The sequence below is a fragment of the Protopterus annectens genome, chromosome 2.part0 (assembly GCF_019279795.1).
Source record: "Protopterus annectens isolate FY-2018-M chromosome 2.part0, PAN1.0, whole genome shotgun sequence".
NCBI classification, from domain to species: domain Eukaryota; kingdom Metazoa; phylum Chordata; order Ceratodontiformes; family Protopteridae; genus Protopterus; species Protopterus annectens.
In genome coordinates this window covers 1,940,386,829-1,940,403,578 of record NC_056728.1, presented here as the reverse complement: position 1 = coordinate 1,940,403,578, position 16,750 = coordinate 1,940,386,829, and the positions used below count along the sequence as shown (strand labels likewise).

The 16,750-nt window shown below is 38.6% G+C and overlaps 1 protein-coding gene across 1 annotated transcript in view; it reads right to left on the bottom strand.

Moving 5' to 3' along the window:
* Positions 1 to 16,750, bottom strand: part of LOC122792903 (CUB and sushi domain-containing protein 1-like) — a 4,548,980-nt gene that overhangs the window by 1,214,967 nt on the left and 3,317,263 nt on the right. The window lies entirely within an intron of this gene.

Here is a 16,750-nt window from a genome sequence, read left to right as displayed (position 1 = left end):
AATAGCTTTTGAAGTAATTGTACTTTGCGAATAACTGCATGCAGCACACTGAAATGCCCCCAGAATGGCAGAACCTTGTTAGGCAACTCTTTACAGTACAAGAAGCACTCTGTAATGGTGGCACTTTGTGAATAGACACACCCAGCACAAGAATTTTTTTTAAATAACTATGCTCTGACTGAATTACATGAACTACTTGCACTTTGCACCCAACAAACTCTTTGATATACATGCACAGTAATAAGCACACACTGTAAGCACTTTTACACACTCTGAGATACTTCAAATAACTTTAATCACCCCCGTGATGCAATACTAAGCCATAGTTATGCCGAAACACATACAGTTGCCATGCTTTATTTTTGCTTAATGTGCCCTTGCATTTTCTTATTATATGTGCTTTGCTCATTTAAGTCCTTTTTATGCCCAATGTACTTTTTTTGTGCTTGTTTTACTCCAAAAATGCCCAATTCTACCTTAAACACACTCGTTTTGCTTTAAACATGCCTGTTTTTTGTTGTACTGTTAATCGTTTCATCAAATAAAACATTTTCTTTAGCTAACAAAATTTTTCACTTTCTGCTTGCCTGATAATGTGGTTTGAACACTTGTAATGCCCCTTTTTGCCTTATTTTACAGTGAGGAAATAATTCCTATTAGTTCTCATTATCTTTGATTCTTTCTGGTTATGTCTGTACTCTTTTCTCTCGGCTTTACCTTTGCTGTCATCTTTACATCTCATGACTCTGAATATTCTTCTCTCTCCCATCCCACTTCTGACACCATGTCACTTTTGTGTTAGGACATGAATAAATGAGTCTTTGTGGGTTCTGTTCAAGCAGCTTTATTTTATACAAACACATCACTATAGAGGCTTACTGACTATAACTTAAGTAACTTATATACAAACTAACAACTGCGATCATGCATGCTCAGTCTCTGGCTGCTTCTACAAAATAGCATTAGGGATTATATGTGTCTGTAATTTATGTGTGGATGCACAGCCTCGCATGCACCTTAAAGATATAGCACATGCACGTTGCACTCTGATCTACAGTACCCATAATTGAAGAGTTCCTGTCCTGATTTACTGCCAATATATCTTCTGAACACTCATACTTGATAATACAAACATCAACTGGACCACCTGCAATGCCTCTTTCTCTACTACAGACCTACATATCCTTCCTACTTCGCATCAACTTTACTCTTTACCCCCAAATAATCTCCCCACAATACTCAGCAGCTCTTCAGAATAGGAAACAATCATTAAATGGATTCTAACAAAACACCACAAATATAACACAAGCACTACAAATATACAATAAATAGGATTACTACCCAGCTGCCTAAGTGACCACCACTCATCTTTACCTTTGATGAAACAATTATTCACTTTCACTATATATTCCTAAGTATTTGAAATTAACATGCCTTCCATAAGAAGGACTCAAGTCAAGGTTAATCCATAAACATGGTTGTCCTTACAGACTAAACAATGAATTACACAATGTGACAAAGATTGAAGCACTTGGATAACAAACAAACAAAAAGTTATCTTCTTCCCAAGCCTACCACTTACATAGAAATAAATATTAAGCCCAAGTCTTTGAAGACAAAAGTAACTTTTCAGATCTCCAAAACTCAAATACAAAATCAAAAACATTCTAGTCAGGTATCTCACAATTCCTGAAATCAGGCAAACCTTCACAACAAATTCTTATCTTACTTTTCCAGAATACAGCATAGCCTGCTCGTTTAACTCCCACTTTATCAGTGTTGCAATCTCCCACTCTCACTCTCTACTCATATAGATTCTCATACTTGTCTGCCCATTCCACTCTAAAACATCAACTCAAAGCCACACAAATTTCAGCCAACTTCCAACTCAAAGCTAAAGTCATGTCTCTCAAAACTAAAACATACTGCTCTGTCCAGAGAGTCTTCCTGCTGAATAATTCATGCAGATACCATTATCTACCCTGTATCCATACTGGCTGATGAATCAATACAAGAACTGCACTTCTCTCACTGCTGGATACAAGCTTACATTTTTCCTTTCTACAAAGGTGGAACTTCCATCGAACTTTAAATTTCTGACCTACTGCCTTCCTATCACCTCTCTCTAGAGTCCTCTAAAATGCACTCACAGTCCTCTTTTGAAACCTGTCCAATGCAACAACCCTCTATCTGCACTCAACATCGTTTTTGCCTCTATTTATGGTACTGACATTACATCACTATCATTAGCTTCCTGTTTCCTTCCAACCACCTCTAATTATTATTCCTCTTTATTTATTGCATTATTATTCAATCTTGTTTAATCCTCAGTAATGTTCTCTAACAAAACCTCATACTCTTCTGGTAATGATTCTTCAGTGTTTTCTCTCTTTTGTTGTCCCTCACATGACAATTATCTTGCATACAAAGTTATGTACATCTTTGTTATTAAAATCCTACTAATTATACTGTAACTTTGCTGAGCTTCTTCCCTGGGCCTCTATTGAAAAGGGGCTTTGGAATTTCTCAGTGAGCAAATTCAAATTAATAAATTATCATTAAGCTAACAAGCAGCAGTCCTCATGTCCTTCTAACCCTTCACCACAAGTAATCTGTTTTTTCAAATGGTAGATACCATGTGCTTAAAATAGCTAACTTCTTTGAAAGGGTCACTGATGCCTTTGATTAAGGCAAGTCCCTCTCCACATTGCTTATCTAGATCTGACCAAGACTTCTGACTCACACCTCCAAGTATTAAAGACAAATTCACCTAACTTATCGTAACCATCTACATAATCTGATGAATAGCAAGCTATGTTGCTGACAGGATATGCATGGTTAGCGTTTGGAATACTTCAAGTCAGAAAAAGGTCTGTCTTAGGCCTACTGCTTTAAGGCACATACTTCTCAGATGTGAAAACTGTTGTGAAGAAATTACTGTTAACTAAGTATGCCAAATACTTCATACTAAGCACAGTTGTCACATCCTCATCTGACACAGAGATCCTATAATAAAGAATAGATAAAACCAGCTATTGCATTAATCATGAGTTCATTCTTAACATCAAAAAAGGTAGCATAATTATGTTTAGAAAATCTAGACTTCATACCATATAAATGATATCCCCACCCCTAAACCATATAAAATTATCATTGATCAAGAGGTGGGAGGATGACGTAATGGTTAAGGTATTTATCTTAAAGACACAAGGTGCAAGGTTTGATTCTCACATGGGGTAACTGGCTAGGCTTCAAATGGCCCAAAAGGGCAGTTAGCCTAGTACTAACCTATGAACAAGTTGTCTTCTGATCATCATGTTACAATCACAGGCAGAAAATCATTCTTCCTTGTGTAACACATTTTATGCGGTTAACCATCTAAGTCCAAAGAAGTCATACTCTCTCTCTTTACTAACCCTTAAAATAGACATATTACTGAATATAACACCCCATTTATATTTACCACTCCAAGTATCTTAAGCATCTTGAAAGACCACAGAGATTCTCACTAAGAATTACATAGGTTTTGACAAAATAATTTGCTCAGAAAGTTTAAAATTCCTCTCCATATACCCTGTTTCAAATAAACTCCTGTAGAGAAATCACTGCTTAGTATTTAGTATCAAGAAAAATACTGCTCTCTTTGACTGCCTTCATCTTCATAAAACCCTCAGTACATAAAATATCTGCTACAGAAACCTAAATTTTCATTATCACATTAAAAACAACTGACAGAAGAACAGAGATCCTGCAGTATGGATCCACTGTTTCTGGAACAGATTCCATCTCACATCAAGCAAAGTAATTCTTTAGCAACTTTCAAAACCAGTCTTCGTAAAAGATGGCTGCCTGTTAACTCATAAAAGGATATGTGGAAACAATCTACTTACTAAAAACGTGTTGTGTCTTTCGGCTTATCCCGGTTAGGGGTCACCACAGCGGAACTCCGGTCTGCTAATGTTTGGTAGTGGATTTTTATGTGCAGAGTTATCAGCTCTGACGCACAACCTCCAATGAAGGCACGCCCATTCATGCATGCCTCCACACAGAAAACGCTCTAGCTGAGAATCAAATGCAACAACGTTTTGCTGTGAGGCGACAACGCTACCGCAGCACCACTACCACGGGATGGTCTCTTATTATTACTCATTGTCAAGATTAACGTTCTTAGTTTTCACCTGGACCATAAGATTAGTATTTAATTATGAGCTAATGACTGTATCCATTGATGAAACAAGCATTCTGAAAAAAATGATTCCATAACAAAAGAGTTTAAGGAGGCATCATTTCAACTTAATCCAATGAGGGCTGATGAGAATGCAGACAGAATCAAGATATCAAGAGAAGATGTAAACTTTGTCAAGAAAAAGGTAAGTGAGCATAAATGGATCTTAAAGAGAAAAAAAGGAAACCTCTACCTTTTGGTTAATTAAAACTACTGCAGTACAGGCACTGGAATACAGAATGGCTTATAACAAAAGGATTTTGAGTCAGTAAAGGAGGCAATGCTTCTAAATAGATTTGGCTTCCTTGGTTGATTTACTTACACACCAAGACCATAAAAGTAGTCTTTCTGCAACTATCTGGTTACACTCCTACCTTTCTGCCCCTACCTCCTCCTTGCTTTCTCTTGCTTTCACTTACCTTACAGCTCCAAGATTTCCACTTCTCATACTGATATTGTTTTTCTTTGCACTTGTCTCTGAGGGGGGTAGGACATAACTCTACCTGCTTTTTCTGGTTTTACCTTCCCCCGTTGTGTATCTCCCTCCTCTAACCCCCACCCCCATGCACATCGAGTAGTCTATATTAGTGGCCCTTCTTGAGTGGCACCATTTTTAAATAGTTATTTTGGCCTGCTCGTGGTGAGCGTGCTCTCCCCAGTCCCTTTTCAGTGTGCACATCCACAAGTAAGTGCCTGCAATTGTTTAAGTTATTCTCAAATATTTGCTGTGTACCTGGTCAATAGGCATTTTTATGCTTTCCAACTGAAGTACTTAGCTAACTGCATGTAGTCTGGGAACTAACTGAAGTAGCAGCTGATTTTACTACATACACTCTTTGCTGTTAAATATGCTGTTATGCTTACAATGGACTCTGGCTGGTGACTTGTGTAATGTAATGCTCCTTAACTGGTTTTGACTGTTTTTTGTACTTGGCTACAGTATCCTTTCCCTAGTTATTTTTAGAAGCTGCAACTGCACATATTCCATTTACTAAAGCAGTGTTTTAAGTTGTCAGAGATGGAAACACTTGTTCTCTGTTGGCAACTGGCAAGCTTCTTTGGCTTCTATTGATCAGTGCTATTCTGTATTACTTAATATCACAGTCATGCATATGTGTGTGTGTTCCATATTATTTTCAAATGTGTTCTAACCAGTTATTGCCTACTACACTGTTATTCTGAAAAAGGATGACTGCATAAGTATGTGTTTTACTGTTACTATTATATGATTTCTGCCTATCTAATCCACTACAACCCCTGAGGTCAGCAGTCCGTATATTGTGGTCTGTTGAACTTCTATCTGTTTCAATCATTGCACACTCACTCCACAGACACCACAGATCCCCTTACAGCCTTTTGAGGTTCCTTTATACCTCTCCTAACAACATATATCTGCACTCAGCCAGCTCACCCTCACTCCTCTTACGCTACTGCTCACTGAGGTATTGTGCACTTCACAATAACTATCTATATTCCTAAAATCAGTTATTATCTCTTTTTTACAGCACACTTGCTATGCTTTTATCATCGCAACTCGCCCCCCCCCAGCAACTGCAACATTGCCAAATAAAATTACTGCTATGGTCTGGTTTCTTCCTACAGTTATGTAAAGCCAAGAATAACACTTTTTTAATAATGATACCCACCAGAAAAGTCTGCATAGGATACTGAATGTTTACAATTCATATTACTAGCAAATTTGGTCTTTTAATAATTATTTTTTAAACATTGTTTCAGTCATTGTGCACACCTGAAAGGGGTCTCCCCCACCCTAAGCAACTATAGCTTTGTCTGTCATCACTTGGTGGTGCAACTAACATTATACTTGCTGTATCATGTCCCAAATAAATCTGCCACCTTATTGGAATTCCTGTAAAGGCTAGTACTATTTACTTGGTGTATTTTGTTCCCAAATAGATTTGCCTTCCTTTGTTGATTTACTTACACACCAAGGCCATAACGGTAGTGTTTCTGCAACTATCTGGTTACACTCCTACCTTTCTGCCTCTACCTTTTCCTTGCTTTCACTTACCTTACAGCTCCAAGGTTTCTACTTCTCATACTAATTGCTTTTATTTGCACTCCTCTCTGAGGTGGACCAGCCTGCTCCCTTCGCCCTGGCTTATTCTACCATAGCTCTGCCTATCTCCCAACACAGTTTTAGAGTGAAACACAGCACTACCACAGCCCTAATTAATTTATTTAACACCATCAACCAACTCAGAATTTCAAACCAGCAAGTAGCATCAGTCTTCCTAGATATGTCAAAAGCGTTCAACACCGTTTCCCATGAGAACCTCCTTAATTCTCTTGCCTCACTAAACCTATCAAAGACTTCCCTCTCCTACTTCCTAAGCTATCTTTCTGACAGACAACAAGCAGTATGATGGTCCCCAAGGATCCATACTAGGGTTCCTTCTTTTCAACATCTTCTCTAATAATTTAGCCTCATCCACAACACAAGCTAAAGTAATTCAGTATGTGGATGATTCAACTTTAATCTGCTCAGCAGATACCTTACCATACTTCTAAATAATAGTCTGACAAGATTTTAATGATATCAAAACATATCTTAGTAAATCACAACTAATCCTCAACCCCAAAAAGACACAGTTGATGCTATTTACCAGTAGCAAACAATCACCTACCACCCCTCCTTTCACCATTCTCTCAGCAAACAACACAGTCATAAAGCCAGCTGAGCATACAAAGCTCCTCAGTGTGACTATCGACAACAAACTCAGATATGACTAACACATAGCCATCATAATTAAGAAAGTTCACATTAAACTTGGCTCACTGTACAGAAGCAAGCCATTCCCCACTGACAATACCAGCATAGCCATAACCAGAACCTTCCTCCTCGCTATGCTCCTTTATGCTTTACCTTACTTTACAAATTAAAAAAAAAATCAGACTTAACCAAACTGGAAACTTGCTACAGCAAAATAGCCCGCTTTGCAGCCATCCTTCCCCATCAAACCCACCACCATATTGCTCAAGCTAGCTAACCTTCTCCATCTTTACCAACTTAAAAACTCACACACAATATCATCTTCCATCCTGACAATTGCCCATCTTTCAAGGAACTTGCTGTTCCCTACTCATGTCCATGAAGTCTAAGATTTACAAAACGAAACTTCCACACAGTAAACAAAGCTAACAACACTCATGGTGAAGCCCTGTTCTTAAATCAAATAGCCAAATTATGAAACTCTCTATCCAGCACCCTCCAAAACACACCTGAATCTACCAATCTCAAACAGTTTGAACATCTATCCAAAAATTGGGATTGCTCCTGCACCAGAACTGACTGACAAGATATCGTAACTTTCTTACTATACTGCCCACTCCTTACCACATTTTTCTCCTTCTCCTTAGTGTTAATACTGCTCATAAAAAAAAAAAATCATTTGTTCATGACTATTATTTAATATGTACACAGTACTAATTTTATTATTCTTGTAGAGATCCTTACTGAAAAGCTTGTGTGATTTTCTTTTTTGAACTTGTATCTACTAGAAAACAGTATCGAATACTTTAATGTACAGACTAACTAGATGATGTGTATTCTGCATCTTACCATATGTATGATATTGTACTATCTAATTATTGTATTTTGCTTATATTTCTGTGGAGCTTTTCTCACCAGCCCTCCGCTGAAAACAGGCTTCTGGCCCAGTCAGACTTTCCAGGTAAACAAAGCAAATAAATAAATAAATAAACAAATACATAAATTTATATATGGCAGGAATTTATTATGGGGTATACCTCTCAACTGTCCTCATTATGAGGAATGATCTTCAATTTTCTGTCTTAAAAATTACATGTTCCACTTAATTCCACAAAGAAATGGTATGTCACTTATTTGGCACTATTTTCTTAACAAACTTCTATAATATTACATCATATTAATTCATCAATAAGACTTCAAGTTAGTATGAATTAGCAATTGCTAACCATGCTGTGAGTTTTCTAGTTAATATTGTTAGTTAAGTGTTCCACAGTTTGCCCATTTGTTCCACATTATCAGAGGTAGTGTTCCACATATTTGAAACAGAAGGCTGAGAGCTATGGTATGGGGTAAAACAGGGCAGGCATTTAAAATAATAATTTCACTGTATTCTACATGTAACATGGATGGCATATTTTTCTTAAGTAATACGTTTATATTTATTCAAGGAATTAAATTTGTACAAGTACAAATTGACAAATGTATAAGCAGCATAATATAAATTAAGTATGCTATAACCATTTTTTATTAATATGCAAGAAAACAGTGAAGTAAATATTAAGATTTAATAATAACCTTTAGACAGATTGATACTTTATTGAGCAGCATAAAATGGAAGCGTCTACATAATCAGAGCTTGTCATAAAAAAGGGCAGGTGGCTTTAATGATTAGAGAAAGAACCAACTAAGCTTTGAAAAAAATGTGCTGTGGTTCTCAAAATAAAGGGTATAAATAATACAAACAAAAAAAAATTATAAATTAGTCAGTGACAAAAAAAAACATTAACTTAATGGAGCAGAAGCAAAAATGTAACTAACCACATCTGCAAATACAGCATTAGCATCAGGTACAAGAATTCAAATGTACCTTCAACTAGTTTTTCATTTTAGCATCACAGGTGCACTTTGGGAAATATTCTTTTTGCCAGTGTAGACTGCAACAGCTCATGTTACTAAATCAGTTACTGAAGTCAGTCTTGAAGGTCCAATCAAAATAATGAGACTCAGATGGCCCGCTATAAATCTATAATGGAATTGCTGTAGGATGCTGATGAGGTTCACAGGGGGGACAACCTTCTGGAAACTTTCTGTCTTCCTGTCCGTCTTTAGAAAAATGGTCATCTAATGTAAGGTGTATTTGCTCTCTTTGAATTGAGTTCCTGAAAGCCCTTAACATGTTTTCTAAAATAAATTTACAAATGTTTGAATTTATGATATATAAGGGATTGTTAAAAGCATTTATGTACACTACATGTAAAGACCCTACCACAGTCTCCTGAAACCAGAATACATTATTTTAGTATTATGAAAGTTTAGTGTTCTCTTTTAAGGAATGTAAATACAATTGTAATAACCATCTTCATTTGTCTGTACAGGAAACATTTTTTTATTAGATTTGATTCAGCATGAACTATACCCGTCAGCAAATCACACACTGGCAATGCTGTATTTTTTTCTTGTATTTTTATTAAGAGATAAACAGGCATACATCAGATGGAGAAGCTCATACCTCTTGACCTCTTGGAGCAAAAATTCTGGCCAAAGCCATAAAAAAGTGTTACAAAGGCTCAAAAATAGGGACAGTTTTTAAATATTGCTCTTAAAATTTTTTTAAGTTGATAGAATAACAGGTTTTGCATTAGCATGAATTTTCTGAAGGATATCAAGTCTTAAACTCAAATGTCTGTCATTATTTTCTGAATTCAGTCTAATGTTTTGCCACTAAATTACAAGAAAACAATTTTATGAAAAATAGACTAAAATATGTAGGACAAATCTGGACCTTCTGTGAAAATCTATACAGTTGAGAGTTATGAGAATAATAGGACAGTAAATCCAATAGTTAAAAAAGTCAAGGATCATACTAAAATTAGTCACCCTAAAATTGAGATTTGGCGAATCTAGCAATGGGAGCAAAATGTGGTTTCAAAGTGATGACATTCGCTACATGACCTACAATTACAGGCAGAAAGTACATTTGTGTAAACTCTTACCATAACAGTAGGTGTTCTTTTCTTCAGTGCTGCAGTATTCAATACAGACGGGATACCCAGCCCTGGGCAGGCCGTCAGTCGGCCAGTATAAACAAGCTTAAAAGAGATCTTGTTTGTGCCATATGTCCCACTTATGCTTCCTGCACAGAATGTAGGACATAAAAGGGACATACGGACACGACTACCTAGAACTGAATTGCCCCAGAAAAGAACAGTCGTCATAGGATAAAGAAGTCTATGCACATTCAGAAGGAAAAAAATGCAGAATAAACAAGAGGGGGTTGGAGGGAGGGAGCGAATACTGCAAGAGTGAAGAGAAGGACATCTAATGTTATGGTAAGATTTTACATAACTGTTCTATGTTGTACTTCTATATCTATATCACTGTTGCAGTGTTTGATACAGAACGAAGAGTAAAAAAAGCTCAAGAAACAGAATGGGAGTTGGAAGGCTGAACATTGCCTTCAACAAACCCACACAAAATGGTTTCAGCAAAACCTGCTCTGACCCTAGAAACTATATCCAACCTATAATGCACAGTAAAGGTATCCATGGAAGACCAAGTAATAGCTTCAAGGATGGAAATGGTGTCCAACCTTTGAAGAAGGCACCAGAAGAGGCAATAGCCCTAGTGGTATGAGTTCTAACAGAAGCAGACAGAGATTTGCCATGAAAAGAATAACAAAAGAAAATGGCCTTAGATATCCAGGAGGAGATTATTTATTTATTTTATTTTATATTTATTTACCAGGTATGTCCAACTGGGCCAAGGGCCCATTTTAAGCGGAGGCCTAGGGAGAAAAGCTCCATACATGTAATAAACATATACAGTAAAAATATTTACAAAGTAACATGAGATAAAATTAAAAGCAATACAGATAATTACATATTGGAAATGGGCAAAATTAATAAAGAGTACATAAATAACACAAGAGGCTGATTTTTAGAGAGACAGTATACAGTAGGGTGGTACAATATTCAATATGCATACATCTAAACATATCACATTTCCAGTATAGATTTAGGTGCAGTGGATGAAATAGGAGTACAGTACAGTGAAGGATGGAGGAAGTAGAGAGAACTAAGAGACATAGAATAGTGCTCAGCCTGGCTTTGTGCATGAGGAGAGCAAGTTGTTGGTTAGGTGTTCTCTGAGGAGAAGTTTACATTTGGTTGTGTTAGCAGTTTTTAGCATGTTCTGAGAGATGGTTTGCTTAGAGTAGCCAAACCCAAAGACCTGGGATGAAAAATAACAAAAAGCTTACAGTTATTCAAATCATACCTGAGCTGTGCAAATACAAGGTATGCAGGACTCCCTCAGTAGCAGACTGCGGAGAAGGGAAAAAGGAAGGGAGATGTACTGACTGATTCAAAGACAACCTATTTACTACCTTGGGCATAAAAGAAGGTTTAGTACAAAGGGACACCATTTCATTGTGAAAAAACAAAAAAGATGGAATGTCCATAAGGGCCTCGAGCTAAGAAACCCTCTGAGCAGAAGTAAGAGCCAGCAACAAGACAGTCTTCCAGGTACAATGTTACAAAGAAGCAGAATCTACAGGTTCAAAAGAAGCCTGACTCAATTTTTCCAAAACAAAAAAGGTCTCATGGAGGACGAATAGGTTCAAGGGCAGACAAACAGAAATGGCTGACAAATGGGCCTTCACAGAAGAATAGGCTAAGCAAGACTAGAACAACTCACACAAATAAGATGGGATCAGACGGAACCCCACAAAAAAGGGTTCTGGTTACAAGCATGGCAGCAGACTGATAATTTCTTCTATTTGGACTTATAAGATTTTTCTGGTTGAGGGGTCTCCATGCCTCCTGTAAAACACTGAGCACATTATCAGAAAACAGGCGCCTGAAAGAGATTAAAACCTTATCACTCACAATGTCAGTTGCAGAGTGGACAAGTGGGGATGAATGTGAGACTCCTTGTCCTGTGTGAGGAGATCCAACCAGTGAGGTAACTTGTGATGGCTACTCTGGCCAGATGCATTAAAAGGGGGAAGCAGTGCTGTCTTGGCCAAAAGAGGGTAACTAGCAAGACTTTTGGGGAGTCCAGCTGAATCTTCTGCAGGACTCTTGAAAACAAAGGAAAAGGAGGGAAACATAAAGAAACCTCCTCCTTGAAGGAAAGGATAGGGCATACATCTTCCAAGCCAGATGGCATGACACTCTGAAGCAGAAGAGAAGAAACTTCCTGATCAGAGGGAAGGCAAAAAGATCTAGCTGAAGAATGCCCCATTGATAGACAATGTCCAGAAACATGTTTCTGTGAAGCATCCATTCTTGTGTCTGTGTTTTGGTTCTGCTCAGAGAGTCTACCAGAAGATTGTGCCCTGAAGGAATGTGTACTGCTTGAAGAGTTAACTGATAACTGACAGCCACTTCCCAAGCCTGAAGTGCCATCCTGCAGAAGAGGTAAGACTGACATACCACTTCATTGTAGTGTTGTCTGTGTACACCTTCAGGGGGCCCACAGAAAACATGGTGTGAAAAGCCTGATAGGTCAGAATCAGAGCACTCTTCTCTTTGAAGTTGATATTGTCTGATTTCTGATGGGGAGACCAAAGATCCTGAACTATAAGGTCACCAAGAGATGCCCCCACTCCATCTCCAAGGCATTGGTGAACAGCTCTTGAGAAGGGACTGGAGACTGAAAGGGCCAGCCTGGGTTGACAGCAAACTGTTGAATCTACCACTTGATTCATTCTTGAGACAGGGAAGGAGAGATATACTGAAATTCAGAAGGTGACGATGCTGCAGCCAAACTGAAGTGAGGTACCATTGAAGCTTCCACATATGTAGTCTAGCAAGTGTAAGCACTGGAACAGAAAGGGCTATGAATCCCAGTGTGATGGCATCTGTTTACCCTGGACCTGTAATCAGGGAGCCTCAATCCTCACCACTGCACTGGTGAGAGATGGTCACGAAGAACAATAATGGATTTACACAGTGTTTTAAGATGCAGCTCTCTGCAGCATGCAAAGTTTACTCCAGGAGCACACAGGGAACACCCTCCATACCTGGGACTGGACACTCTGTCTCTCCAGATCCCAAGTAAGACTCACTTTGGAGCACTGTGCCCCAGTGCCAAGAAGGTGGCACACCTATACCTGAATATTTGATTTTCACACACACACACACCCACCCACACCCACACACACACACACACACACACACACACACACACACACACACACACACACACACACACACACACACACACACACACACACACACACCCACAGAAGACACTCACACTCTGCTGGGAAATGTACTCCTTCTGTCCAGACTATAAGGTAACCTCACTGCCATCAGTCAGCTACTATCAGGTTCTTACAAGGGTATCTAATTATACTGAGTAAAATCAATACAAATATAAATGGTAGAATGTAACCAAAGCAACCAGGCTTTTCGGAGTGGCCAAGGCATAACTAAAATAATAACAAGTACTCTGAAGATGTTAAAATTATTCCCTAAAAGACCAGCCACAATGAAAGGTATAAAAAAATATTTAATAATAAAGTTCAAAATATGAGAATACTAAATATCTATGTACAATGAACACCAATATTTCAAATACAGGAGAAATAAACATAACACAGTTGGACAAATTTAAACAGATACAGAAAAACACTACTTAACTAATCTCATTCTATATCCTGTCTGTCTAAAGAATAACTGTTCCTAGCTAACTTAATTAATACAGCAAGGCAAGATTAGATCCTGAGATGCTTACTTCGGCAAGGTGATGAGTTTCCAACTAACTGAACTGAACTCAATTAATGGTAATAACTGACATAGATCTTTTATACCAGGATGCAAAGAAAACAAAACAAGCTGCTGTGAGAGTTCCATCCTCTCAGTGCTGGTTATAGAATTACATCACATTTTATCACCTGACTCTAGTACAATACACATTCAGAGCTTTGCTAAGATATGTTGCAGTACTGGAAAATTATAGAACAGTTTTAAAAACTTTTACTCTTCCCTTACAGAATTCTTTGTTTAAATATCTACATTTAATTAGTTACAATAACACTGTTGATTAATTTTTAACACAAGCATCTGTACAAGTCAACGTGACAGTCAAATGACATAAAACCATCCAGAAAACTCCAGCTAACTATGCTGGTATATGCTACACATGCACTGCCCTATGGCACAGATGGCAATACCTCACATCCAGGGCCTGAAGAAACTCCCTGAATGGCATGACAGTCAGAGGAAGAAGAGATTGAAACAAGGCTGTCAACGGTAATACCTTTGAAAGTGGAAGAGAGGCCAACACTGGAAACATCTGAATCTTGCATCCTAGATACACATGATCCTGAGAGGGAATCAGGGCAGACTTTTGGAAGTTGATAGCAAACCCCAGACTTTGAAGAACAGAGATGATGAACTGCAGAGCCTGCAATAATCTGCTGGGAGAAGGTGCCTAAAGTGGTAGGTTGTCTAGATAAAAAAAAATCGGAATGCCTTGGTGTCTACAGAAGGCAATCACAGGAGCTAGACATTTTGTGAATACCCTTGGGGTGGTAGAGAGGCCAAAGGTCTAATCATAAAACTGAAAATGAGAGGAAGACACAGAGAAGTGTAAAAACTTCCTGAAAAGATGGTGAATAGAAATATGAAGGTAAGCATCATTCAGATCCAAGGGCACCAGAAAAGACAGGGGTAATAAAAGAGGAAACAGAGTCTGAAGACTAAATGTCTGAAAAGAAGGGGTCTTGAGAAGGTATTGAGCTGGGAGAGATCCAGAATAGGTCTTCAAGAGCCCTTAAATCAAGAAACAAGGATCCTCCTGGAATAAAAACCCCTTCCCACTTGGGAAGGGGGGGCAGGTTGAATGGTCCCTTGGTTCAACAGGGACCCTACAAACTCCAAGAAATGAAGACATTGCTCTTGAGGATATTGAGGAATCCCTGAAAAGGAGGGATAGATTTCCATATCCCTGATGGACGACAAAAAGAACCCAAGAGTCTGAAGTGATGAGACATCAATTTGGAATACAAAGGAGAGCTGAATGGACAAAGGAACCTTGTGTAATGGTGGGAGGGGGGTTGTCAAAGAGAAGCAGGCTTATCAGACAAAGTAGTCTTCAGGGCCACAGAAATCTGAGAAGCTTTAGCAGAGTGGACCTGCCTCCCAATCTTCCTGCCCTTGGAGGCCTGGAGGGGTTGCCTGCAAATGAAATTAGACCTGGAAGGATAATTCCTCTGGAACTTAGGGATAGGAGAGAAAAATATGTTTAAGGTCTTGGAAGCCTTTGCCTTTCTCTTGAAGAGACTTATACATGTCAGCAACAGCAGTCCCAAAAAGATGAGTATTATCCAAAGCAGCATCTGACAACCTGATCTTAATGTGCTCAGAATGAGACTGGAGAAGAAGCCAAGAATAATGTGCCTCACGAAGGACCCAAATGCTGCAGCCCTTTATGAGGCATCAGCAGCGTTATTGTTAAATGCATTAGAGTGGTGAGCCACTTGAGAGCCAGAACCTAAAAAGATAAGGCAGCAGATTATCAAAACAACCAGGGAGGCACAGATAACCTGAAAATCCTGAGCAAATAAAGACCAGAGCATATCTGGTCATATGGGTCTGATAATTAATAGCAGTAAAGACCAAAGAAGAAGTAGTGTAAACTTTCTTGCCAATACACTACATTGCAGAAAGCAAAAGTTTGGAAGAGGGCAAAAATTTAGAAAGTTTGTCAGAAGAGACTGACACTGAAGCTGGATCAGAAGAAAGACATTTACATAAAAGCAGACAATGCTCAGTAACCTTATAATACCAATCAGGTTTCTTAAGAGCAAGAGCATGAGGAACAGGAGGCTTGGAAGCAGCAATGAAAGTATTTAACATGGCAGCCAACACAGGAGTAACTGCCAATGTTTTAGGAGTATCTACCTGAAGCAACTCATAATATCTTCTCTGAATATCTGGCACTTAAGAAGAATCCCACTTAAAGAATTCCATCATCTTAGCAATTTTGCCCACAAAGGACAATTTCTCAAAAGGAGACTCATGGTTCATAAGAACTATAAGCAAAAGGTAAAGGCATCTGTGAAAAATAGGACAAAATCCGCCCACCAGACATGGAATCCTTATTCTCGGAATCTGGTTCCCTAAACTGTTTAGAAGGTGTACAGGTCCAAGGATGAGTGGTTACTGAAACCCGTTGAGGTTTTAGGGCCATCAAGGTACAGAACAAGCCTTGAGTAAACTATTGTCATTCCCTTTGAGGATCCATAGGACAGACCAAAACATGTATAAGCTTTTGTCTTTTCTTGGAAGGGTCATCAGCCCTTGCAAATGCTGGAAGTTCCATTCATTGGTGAGATTTGAAAAGAGAACCTGGAGCTTCCTTCCTGACCAATATCTGCAGAATCCCCCTAGGGCCCTCCAAGATAATCAACCATGGTTCCCCCCTCAATGACTGGAACAGATGCCTGCAAAGCCTCAGCAGATGTGCAAAAAGACAGATCCATGCTAGCCTCTAATGGGGTTATGACAGAGGAATCTGATGTAAACACTGAACAATCTACAGAGCTAACCTGCTTCTAGAGGAATGTTCGGTGGAGGCAAGAAAGCTAAGGAAAACAGCCAAGACCTCTTTGCCGCCTTCTTACCTAATGGGAGTATCTGGGGGTTAAAGGATTCCACCATGGTAGCTGGGATAACTGTCCAAGCTGTTAATTTTCAAAAAAAATGGCCAGGGAAGACAAACGTCTTCTGAGTGTCTTAGGTACAAATGCCTTACGGATACTACAAGAGGTATGGTCATGG